General features: G+C 31.8%; 1 long non-coding RNA gene across 3 annotated transcripts in view; it reads right to left on the bottom strand.

Annotated features, from left to right (window-relative positions):
• The window catches only part of LOC143235350 (uncharacterized), a 281,246-nt gene that overhangs the window by 79,708 nt on the left and 190,601 nt on the right, over window positions 1-10,937 (bottom strand). The window lies entirely within an intron of this gene.

The raw sequence follows: 10,937 nt of genomic DNA, 5'->3' as shown, positions 1-10,937 counted from the left end.
GTCAGCATACACTAACACCCATGGATATTATAATCATTAAATCCCCGAACTAACTATATAGCATATTTATGGACTGGGCAAGGGGAATAATCCTATCTTGAATACCCCAGTTTGAGAAAGTGAAAAACCTTTCCAAAAAACTAAATAGCTGCCCGATATTTGATTTATTTGTGGAATCTTGTGCGCAGATCACGTGAGGACTATCTGCACTAGCTGTTCTTAATTTTGAAGTGATAAACTAGAAGGGTGGTGTAAATACATCATACAGCATTTCTAATTCACTGCTTCCTGCTAGTACAGTGGACAACGTGATTCTGAATATATTCACAATTACTGGAAAATAAAATTTGTACTTTTCAATTTTGTGTACTAAACAATTTATCATTACAAACATATCTGTTTGTTTGAAGTTAAGGACAAAGAGATACAATGGGCTATCTGTGCTATGTCTATCATTGGTATGAAATCCAGTTTCCAGCATTGTGAGTCCTGCAGAGATAATGCTGTGGCACTATAAGAGACTCCAATGTATCTTTGTGATTATGATGCAGAAGTTCATTTTAGCCCATTTGACATATTAAAAGGAATATATGTTAACACAAAAGCAATGTTTGAAGTTTGCAACCCAAATTGATATCCTTAATTTTGCTACTAACTCAAGTTGTAATTTCTTACATGGCTGCCACAACCATTATAGGTCAAATCTGCAATAGACCTATAAGCCAAAAATCTTTATTAAGGCACTTCCTTAATCTGTCTGTTAGATGTCACATTTTATCATCATAAAGGTACAGTTCCTACACATATTTGCTGGAACAACTGGTCTCAAAACTTGTATAATGTGTGGGAAAAGTGCAGCTTAACAATTAACACTGTGAAGCTAAGTTCTGCTTTATGTACAGAATTTCATCTTTAATGTTTTATAAAAGTTTTTATACATAAAACTTATTTAAAATAAACATTTTGTAAGGAAGTAACATTTGGTCTGAAGAAACGAGGGGTTTTAAATTGTTCAATTTTTTTAAACCATAGACTGCTCTGATGACATTACATCTGGTCATAATCCACTCTGTATATTACAATAATGTGACTTAATCAAGTTTAGAGATGTTGGACAATTTTAAAACCGATGAAGCAGCAAAGTGTATCCATATACCTTTACTGGTGTACTAATTTCATTAACCTTGCCATTAGTGCAACAAGTGGTAAAAGATCATTTTGAGACTAAAACTGATAAAACACTTTTGTATTCCACGATGGAACAAAAAACAAATTAAGTGCTCTAACACTAATTTACATATAAAATTAAACAAACAGAGAAAAAATATAGACAAATTAAGGAAAAGTTCTGCCCCAATGAAAGCTCATGAGAAGCCCCATTTATTGAATGTTAATCTCAGTTTTATATGTATTTTTATATATAATGTAGTATGGTTACAAGGTCTGCCTGGGTCCCTGCAATTCCTATGAAGTCACAGAATGAAAATATAGTCGTGCATATTCATGCTACAACACATGGTTGTTAACAGTTAAGCCATTACACAGTGGTTGTAAGTACTTTTGACTAAAATTAATTTTTTATACTTATTGAGAACAAGTAATTTACTACCAAAATCAATACATGAGTGAGCAGCAAATGTTATGCTGCAGTTAGTAGATTTTCTCTGTGTATACTGGTAGCATTATGCTTTGACAAAATATTAAGAGTTTCTTATTTGATTGATTAATTGTATATTTTATAGAAAAAATAAATCTACAAACCAAGTCTCATTGGATTTGGTGTCAAAGTAAACCCATGCAGTACCTAGAAAAAGAAACAATAGGGTGCACCACTGCGTGTCATAATGGTAAGGAAAGGGTGAACACAGATTTCTGTTAAAAAATTTCAAAACATTGTTTGGTATATAGATAATGTAACTACAGTATATGGTGCCATTTTAAATAGTTAGGGTTACAATAAGATGCTATTGATAAGTACAAATGAAATGCGAAGTTAGAAGAAAAAAGTATTATAATAAAATAAATAAACCACTAAAAACTGTAAAACTTTACCTCTGGTTTAATTTTCTTCAAAAAATTCTAGAATGACTTCTTGTTCTTTGTTCTCTGTTCCTCCTTTCCTGTAGGAAAGAAACAAAAAAACCATGAGAGAGGGAGAAAACAAAAGTAACTAATACAATGTGTCATTTAAATATGAAGCTTCATTTGTTTGTAAAATACATATAAAACTAACATATATGGAGTTACTCATGACGTTAGAAAACACACTGGTTCAGAAGTCTTGATACAACCTGAGTGCCTTTCAAATGTAGACCTTTCTTCTTCGAGGACAAATTGGAAACCACTTATGAAGTACAGTACTCAAATAGATTAACTAAGTGTGCATGGGGTGGTCTAACAGGTTGACCCCATATTGTGGAAGAAATTACTCTAATTTTAGACTTGTTATGTGTACCTCGTGGAATGCACAAGCATGAGACAAATTAGTCTATATTTGCTGTAATTTTCATAAAATGTTAACAGTAGCTATCATAGGTTAGAGGGATTAATGGTGCTCTTAATAATGCATATCAAGAACAGTTATTCTTACCTTCTCCTAGAAGTCAGAAAAAAAAAGTACCTTTTGTCCCTAGATTCTAAACACTGAAAGATACTCCTTATCCTACATACTCCCTAGATTCTAAACACTGAAAGATACTCCTTATCCTACATACTCCCTAGATTCTAAACACTGAAAGATACTCCTTATCCTACATACTCCCTAGATTCTAGAACACTGAAAGAGACTCCTTATCCTACATACTCCTAGATTCTAAACACTGAAAGAGACTCCTTATCCTACATACTCCTAGATTCTAAACACTGAAAGAGACTCGTACTTTATCCCACATACTCCCTAGATTCTAGACACTGAAAGAGACTCCTTATCTTACATACTCCCTAGATTCTAGACACTGGAAGAGACTCCTTATCCTACATACTCCCTAGATTCTAGACACTGAAAGAGACTCCTTATCCTACATACTCCTAGATTCTAAACACTGAAAGAGACTCCTTATCCCTGAAGAGGACATATCCTACTCCTAGATTCCAGACACTGAAAGAGACTCCTGCATCTTACTGACGAATACTCCCTAGATTCTAGACACTCTGAAAGAGACTCCTTATCCTACATACTCCCTAGATTCTAAACACTGAAAGAGACTCCTATCCATCCTACATACTCCCTAGACTTCTAGACACTGAAAGAGACTCCTTATCCTCCTACATACTCCCTAGATTCTAGACACTGAAAGAGACTCCTTATCCCTACATACTCCCTAGATTCTAGACACTGAAAGAGACTCCTTATCCTACATACTCCCTAGATTCTAGACACTGAAAGAGACTCCTTATCCCTACATACTCCCTAGATTCTAAACACTGAAGAGACCCTATCCTCTACATACTCCCCTAAACACTGAAAGATGCCCTTATCCACACATACTAATGTTCTTTCTCTGTAAAATTAACATTTTTAATTACTGTCAGCAGTTACTAGATAGATATATACATTTTGTGTCTCAGAAAATAAAGGGCTGTCCTGCATTCCTCCATGAGGTAATTTTTTATCCATGTATTATAGTTAAAATCAAATAAAAATTTCCAAATGTCAACTGAAGCTTTTCATTTTCAAAATTATGTTAATATTATACTTGAACATCCACTTTCATAAGAAAGGTTTACCTCTTCCCATGTAAATAATTTTTGAATGTGCTAGGATGCCAACTGGCTAATAAATGGGAGAAACAAAAGAAATTTGGTTTATAGAAGTCTTACTTCCAGAATTTTTTTATCACATTGTTTTTATTCTAGAAAACAGTGGCTTTGAGAAAACAAGTAGTGGCCCTCCTCAAAATTGAAATTTCTTTGGCAAACTTACTTGTCTCTTTCAGAGGATAGTTTATTGAGTAATTTAAGGTACAGGTGATGGTATCTCATAAAAAGACACTGAAAAAGTGTCTACCATGTAAACTATTTATGTGAAGTGGGAAATGTGAGGGGCAGAGAGGCGAAATGTGAAGCCTACAAAGCGACTAAAAATAACTAGGTACTAGTTCTAGTGTTACTCATTTTCACTGACTCGACCTAAAAGGTATACACAAAGCACTAAACTTGGACAGTCACTTAAGGAGTTATTTTCTTACGAGGCAATAGAATATGATAAAACAAAATGTTGAAAGATATTAAAATACATAACAAGATTGTCAAACCCACATGTGCATCATGTGCTAGAATGTACCTATTTAATCCTACTAATCTGATGTACACTCAGAGTGAACAACTGAAAAGACAGAATACAGTTACAGACTCGGTCAAACTGACAGAGGTTGTTCACAAAGTTCAAGATCGGGTTCCTTGTTCCTTCTTACAGCAAAAGTCCTACCTGCATCTTGTACAAGAAAATGTTTTTGATATTTAATAAGTAATTCTAAGACTAAAATGATATAATGAAGAAAACCAGGTTTGTAAAATGTAACCAAAGTGCCATTATGGGTGTTATGGAATTCATAATAGAACCACAGAACATCCAGTTGTTGTTACTGGGTAATCAGAAAGAGAGCACAGATGACAAAGAGGTTATTTTTCAAAATATTTATTCCTGAATACACGTGAAGAACACACAGTGAAAAACATATGACTACACTATTAAGGCAACTTCTTCCTACAAACTCATTAAAACAGTGATGATACAATATGACAGCAGCCATATTGGTGGATTATGTTACCTGGATAATGGTAAAGCGCTTCATTTGGTGAGGATAATGGTGAAGTACTTCATTTGGTAAGTTGTATCACAGATATAATATGATTGGACCTTTGCATTGATACTTTCAAACAAAGTGAAAAGGTTTGTGAATTCCTGAAATAAAATTGCAACAAACACATTCAGAGATATGTATGCAACTTTGTTGTATATGGGTTCCAACATCTGAAGTTTCATAATTTCAACATCACATACTTGTACAAAGTATCAGGTGCCTTTAGGTTTTATATCAAAACCTAAGGAACATACTGACATAAAGCCTAACAGACTGACAAATGTTGAGAAAAATGAAGTTGTACATAGAGCACAAGATGTGTTGTTTACAGACAAGTTTAAATGAACAAATATCTGATGATATAATAAAGAATGAGAAAACTAGCAACATATGTACAGTTCTTCAAAATTTAGTTAAGAAAAATATCAAACACTTTGGAAAAAATATGGATGAGTTAACTTGGTACTATGACGTACAGATTGCATTACCATATGAATGAATGTGAAGAACTGGGAGGCCATATCTCACCATATGACTGAATTACTGTTTTCTATATGGTAAAAATTATTTTATTGTGTCACAAACAAGGATTTCCACACTTTAAACACATAACTACCCACAATAACAATGACAAATGTGGCCAAATTCAGCTTTACTTTTCAGTTTTTATTATGTTTCTGCAATTTTATTATGTTTCATTAATATTAATAGATTCATACGCACTGAGATGCAGAATGCAAAGGAAAGTATTGATGTGTTTTCTGGTAGTGATGGCTCATGTATCCTTTTATGATGACATAGGTAACAATGCTATATCACCTACACATCTGGTAATAATACTTCATTCACAAGGAGACCTGTCAAATACCATTACTGAAATGTTTGAACTTAATAGAAAAAAAAAATTATAAATTTCAAGCAGCCAATATAAGAGACTTTAATCTATGCAAAAACATAGTTGGGCATAATTAAGATGTTTTCTATATAAACAGCTGATATATTAACATACTCGATTCTTCAGGGTTTGTGTTGTTGTGAAATTTCATACAAGCTGGAAAATAAATAAATGTGAAGAAAATTTGCGAGAAAGTGACCCTTTAAGCACCAACTGCGGTGAGTCGGAAGATGTACATGGCAAAAGTTTCTAGGGTTATTTCAGCATTAATATCAATAATAGTGAAACAGACAACAGCAAAACAATCTACATTAGACGTGCAAGTATTCAAAACACAAAGGTGATCAAAACAAAATAGAAATGGAAGAATTATAGGTGACCTAATATACAATGAAGATATTCCAAATACAATGGGTGATGTTTGTAAAAGAAATTTCTCTGCTAAGGTGAACCTATCAGTAGCAGAAACAGGTGTTACAACACTGTTCAAAGACAGCTAAGAAATGCACTTAATAGCTTTTAACTAAAATTTCTTAAAAGCTACAGTTTACATTACTGCTAAAGAACCCTCAGAGCAGGAGTTGAACAACATATTTATTTACCACAAAAAACTGTGTACAAAGTTCCAGTTTTGTGGGAAGAATCTCCATTTTTCCCCACCTTAAAATTTGCAAGTTCTTATGAAATAAACTTTTACTCTGAAATAAGACCTATAAAAAATAGGTGTTCAGTACGGAGCTTGATAGCTTACTTTATAGTTTTCTTAGATAACCAAGAATATGACATACCTCATAAAGCAATGTCCTAATGTTTGAGAAAGAAATCAATTTTAAAGTAAATTTTGCTAAGTATCAAAATTCTAAAAAGTGGTTTAGTTTAGTTTTGAAATATTTAATTTGAAAAAAAAACTGCAAATAAAAACTAAGGAAACAAATCTCTATTTTGGCTCTAAGCTGTTACCTAAAATTACATTTGGTAAAGTCAAAATAGGAATCTGTAGTGTGTGTTAACAATATCTCAAGCCCTATATTCTTAGTTTTGTTTTTATTGTACCCACATCCAGATTGTTTTTAAATTCCCAATGTTTTACTTTTATTATTTAATAACAAGGAACCCACTTTTTAGAAAATAAAAGTTTTGAGATGACTGAGTGATGAAGAAACTACAGGTCCACAATCCCTTTTCCAAAACCCTTGGGGCCAGTTGTGTTTCGGAATTTGGAATTTTTCAGATTTTAGAACAAATGTATCACCCCAGTAGGGTCCAGGGCAGCACCCCATAATCATTTTCACAGTGAAATTAAACACAAAGTCAGAAAATAAAAAGCAAGAAAAAAATATCACTAAACAGTAGATGCATGTGTGACCAGTAGGAGCAGTAAGACACAGCTGACATGCCTGTCAGATTGCTGGACCACACTGCCACACTACACCTGAGTGATGTGGGTCAAGTGGGTGTGGAATCAGGTCAACTGTTATACTGACGCTCTACACTCCAAAAAAAAAAAAAAAAACTTCGGTTTTCAGAGCTTTTTGAATTTTGGAACTTTGGATATGGAATTGTGGACCTGTATTACAAATATATGATGTTTGGACAATACTCTGCCATCTTCAATCAAACATTCTCAAAACTTTTAGAGGCTTTTTTTATGGTCAACTATGAGTAAAATTACTTGATATAATGACTAACTTTACACAGTATACTGATAATAGACATAACTAATACAGTTCATGATGATTAAACTTGGCTATTGACTATACAATCACATTAGTTTGAAATGTAAAACACTAAGCTGTAGCTGAAAATTATCATTGAGATTTGTTTCAGAATACAGCTAGCGTTTATAGTTTCTGTGTAACTAAATTCTCTGTATATAATGCATAGCAATGAGCAGCTGCGTAGCTAGACTAAAACAACCCCAATGGTCAAGAAAAAACATTCTACCAGTAAGAAAAAAAACCTTTTGAAATCAAATATATTCATCTAAATCACTACCTTAAATAAACCTTTGTGTCTTAACACTTTCATGATGGATCACAGGTCAAAGGCCAGTCATCTCATTTGTTGACTTGAATTCCAAATTTTATTGAACTAGTATTTAATGCATTTATTGCAACAAGTTTCAAATCAAATTGTAGATTATAATTCAAACTTTAATATTATATATGAGTTAATATCTTAATTTAAAAGTATACATTAAAAGAACACACCTAAATATTGATGTTTGTAAGTCACATGGTATGTTAAATGCAGCACTGTTTAAAATTAGATGTTTGTAATGTCAAAATCTGTCTGCAGTTTCATAAAAATTAGGATCTCAAATTTTCAATATTAACAAGCTAGAATATAAAATAAACTCGTATCTTTTTATTCTGCTGTTGATTCAAACACAATAGTTCTGTTCACTTCTTTCCATTTTTGGAAATGGTCTCTTATATGCACTTACTTCAATATATGACATGTAAATAACCAATTGACAATTTAGAATATCCACCTATTGGTTTTCTCTGCCATTTTAATCCATGGAAAAGCTACCACATTCTTTCAAACCAAGACTTATAGAAGGAAGATTGTATCTTTAGTCTGCTCAAAGTTTCAAATTGTTTTTAAACCTAAATACAGCTCAGTTACTGAGCTTAATAAAAATTATAGTAGAATTATATGGTATCATACAGTTACTTATATTTTTTTAAGTTATTAAAATGTATATATAAAACTACCTTAAAAAAACAACTTTTGTTTGATATCTTTCATGTGCAAAATGTTAAAAGGTTTTCCAATCTATGTTAAGCAGTAACTTTGTTCAAAGGTCGTAGTAAGAAGAGATGACACGAGCGAATGTGCACCTGGTCAATTTAGGAGGTTTTAGAGATTACTCAAATAATAGTTGAGATATTTGGGATGAAGAATAGTTTTTAATGATAACATGAAATCACCTTGCACTCAGACAAGTAATGAAACAGTCGCCATTTTCACAAACAAATTCTTAGTAAAAATATTTCATTAAAAGATCAGGTTTTTTGTGTACAAAAACTTGTAATCTTCACTAAAAGTCTACCAAACTTTGTGAAGATACACAAACTATATCAAAAGTTATAGTACAAATATTTTAAGTGTGCAAGTATATAGATAACTTGTGTATATTATACCAAGCCCATTGTGAAAGGGTTAAAGTAATTATTTTACAAGTACGTGTTATAATATTTAATATTATGTTTAACAATTTTCTTTCACTCCTTACCTTCATACACAACATAGGGGTTGACTCCCTAAAGACACAGATCGTATAGTGTACAAAGTACCACATGTTAGTTACCTAATGTTCATATATTATTGGCTGGTAATTCTTGTTTGATACTGTGCTTAAACTTTTTTACAGGAACACCACACTTCTGTAAAGAAGCCAACTCAAGAAGTACAATAAAAGTTTACACTAGAATTATGTTTTTAACTTATACAGAATACAGAAGAACCTAAATTTTCAATACCTTTACAACATTCACAAAGCTTTATTTAGTCTTCTAAAAAATGTTTGGGTGCAATAAACCAAGCTGTACAATATTTAGATTTACAAAGAAAATTTAACAGATTTTTTTCCTTTCTTTGTAAGCCTAACATTAGTACTTTTTGTGCATTTTTATACATACAACCTTAACAGTCAAAAGTAAATATTTTAAAGTGTTGTTTGAACTGAATCTTTTCTGTTTAAGGTTCTTTTTGCCCAATTGTTCTATTAGGGTTTTATGTAATTCCTTGTGATCATTATTATGAATCATTATCATGGTTCACAATAAACAAATATACCTATTAGTTAAAGTTTCAGTATTACAACATTGCATAATTGTAGGTACAGTAATAAAACAGCCTACCTGAAGTAAAGTTTATCAGTTTCTAGTTTAATTGTTGGATTTTTACAGTCCTCTATAGCTATCTTAACATATAAAAGAGGTTTTTTCTTTGAGCCCATACCACTGGAGGAGGAAGAAGCCTGAAAAATATTAAAACAAACAATTTTAGAAAACATACACAGTTATGGTAACTCAATGATAGAAACATACACAGTTATGGTAACTCAATGATACAAACATAGACATTGACAGCAAGTCACTAATTCTTAACTTCTTAAACCCATGAGAATGCTGCCAGCATCTAGCCAAAAATTTCTATTTACCCATTAGACAGTGACAGCATCCAATAACACTTGTCTCATGGGCTAAAAACTAACGAAATCAGATTATCCCAAAATAAAGAAAACTGAAATTTATTAAGATATGGTGATGATTATTAGTAAATTATGAAAATAATTCTGGCAGAACACACAAAAAATTACTGGTTTAAAAAGAGTCGTCCCTCACCCAATATAATAATTAAACCAAACAAAATTTAGCCCTTTGCAGTGAATAAAAATGTGTATGTTACATGGTATTATTTGAGACATTCATAACTTACACAAAAGTAATTAATATTTATAAAACAACTACTGGCAATAATAAATCTAAACAACCTTAATATATAAACCAATTTTATAGAAACTGTCTGGACCCTGTATCACTCTGATATCTTCATTTAGCATAAAATGAAAACTGCTGTTTCTCAAATTCAAACCATTGGATGTAAATGTTTTAAAATGCAATATAAGATAACTAATTTAGTTGTTGTTTTATAATAAAAGTTTGGAAACTTTATTTTGATCTTAAATAAAATTTCCTATACAAAAAATTAAGAACACTGGGTGCCACAAATGTATGATCAACACAAATACTGTCATCATCTCTGTTTTAATGATTCACTAAAACACCAGGGGTGTTATACTCTGGTTCAAAAGTGTCTGATACATTTAAATCTATTTAATAAATAATGCAATTAATGTAAATGTATAAATAGCATCTCTTTAAAATGTGTAATTAGTTATCTCTAAATTTTCACTACAAAATCCTTTCAGTCTCAAATGGTTAGATGAAGCTTGCCATTTGACCAGCCTTGCTCTAACATGTTAAGCTTGTTTCTTCTCAAAATGATACGCTGTTTAAGAGAGACTCGACTACAAATCTGTTAACATTTTTCATCCACATGATAACTCACTTCAAAGACTATATAATTATAATAAATGTAACTTATTACATTGCTGCCTTGTACAATATAACATTAACAGTAAGAAAGCATATTCTCAAAAAGCAATGACCACTGATGAGGATGAAATGTCTCATACCTCTAAAACTGAAAGCAAAGTTACTAGATAG

This window comes from Tachypleus tridentatus, chromosome 12 (assembly GCF_004210375.1).
Source record: "Tachypleus tridentatus isolate NWPU-2018 chromosome 12, ASM421037v1, whole genome shotgun sequence".
Taxonomy (NCBI): Eukaryota; Metazoa; Arthropoda; class Merostomata; order Xiphosura; family Limulidae; genus Tachypleus; species Tachypleus tridentatus.
Note: the sequence above shows the minus strand (reverse complement) of the source record. Positions and strands in the feature narration are given on the sequence as shown.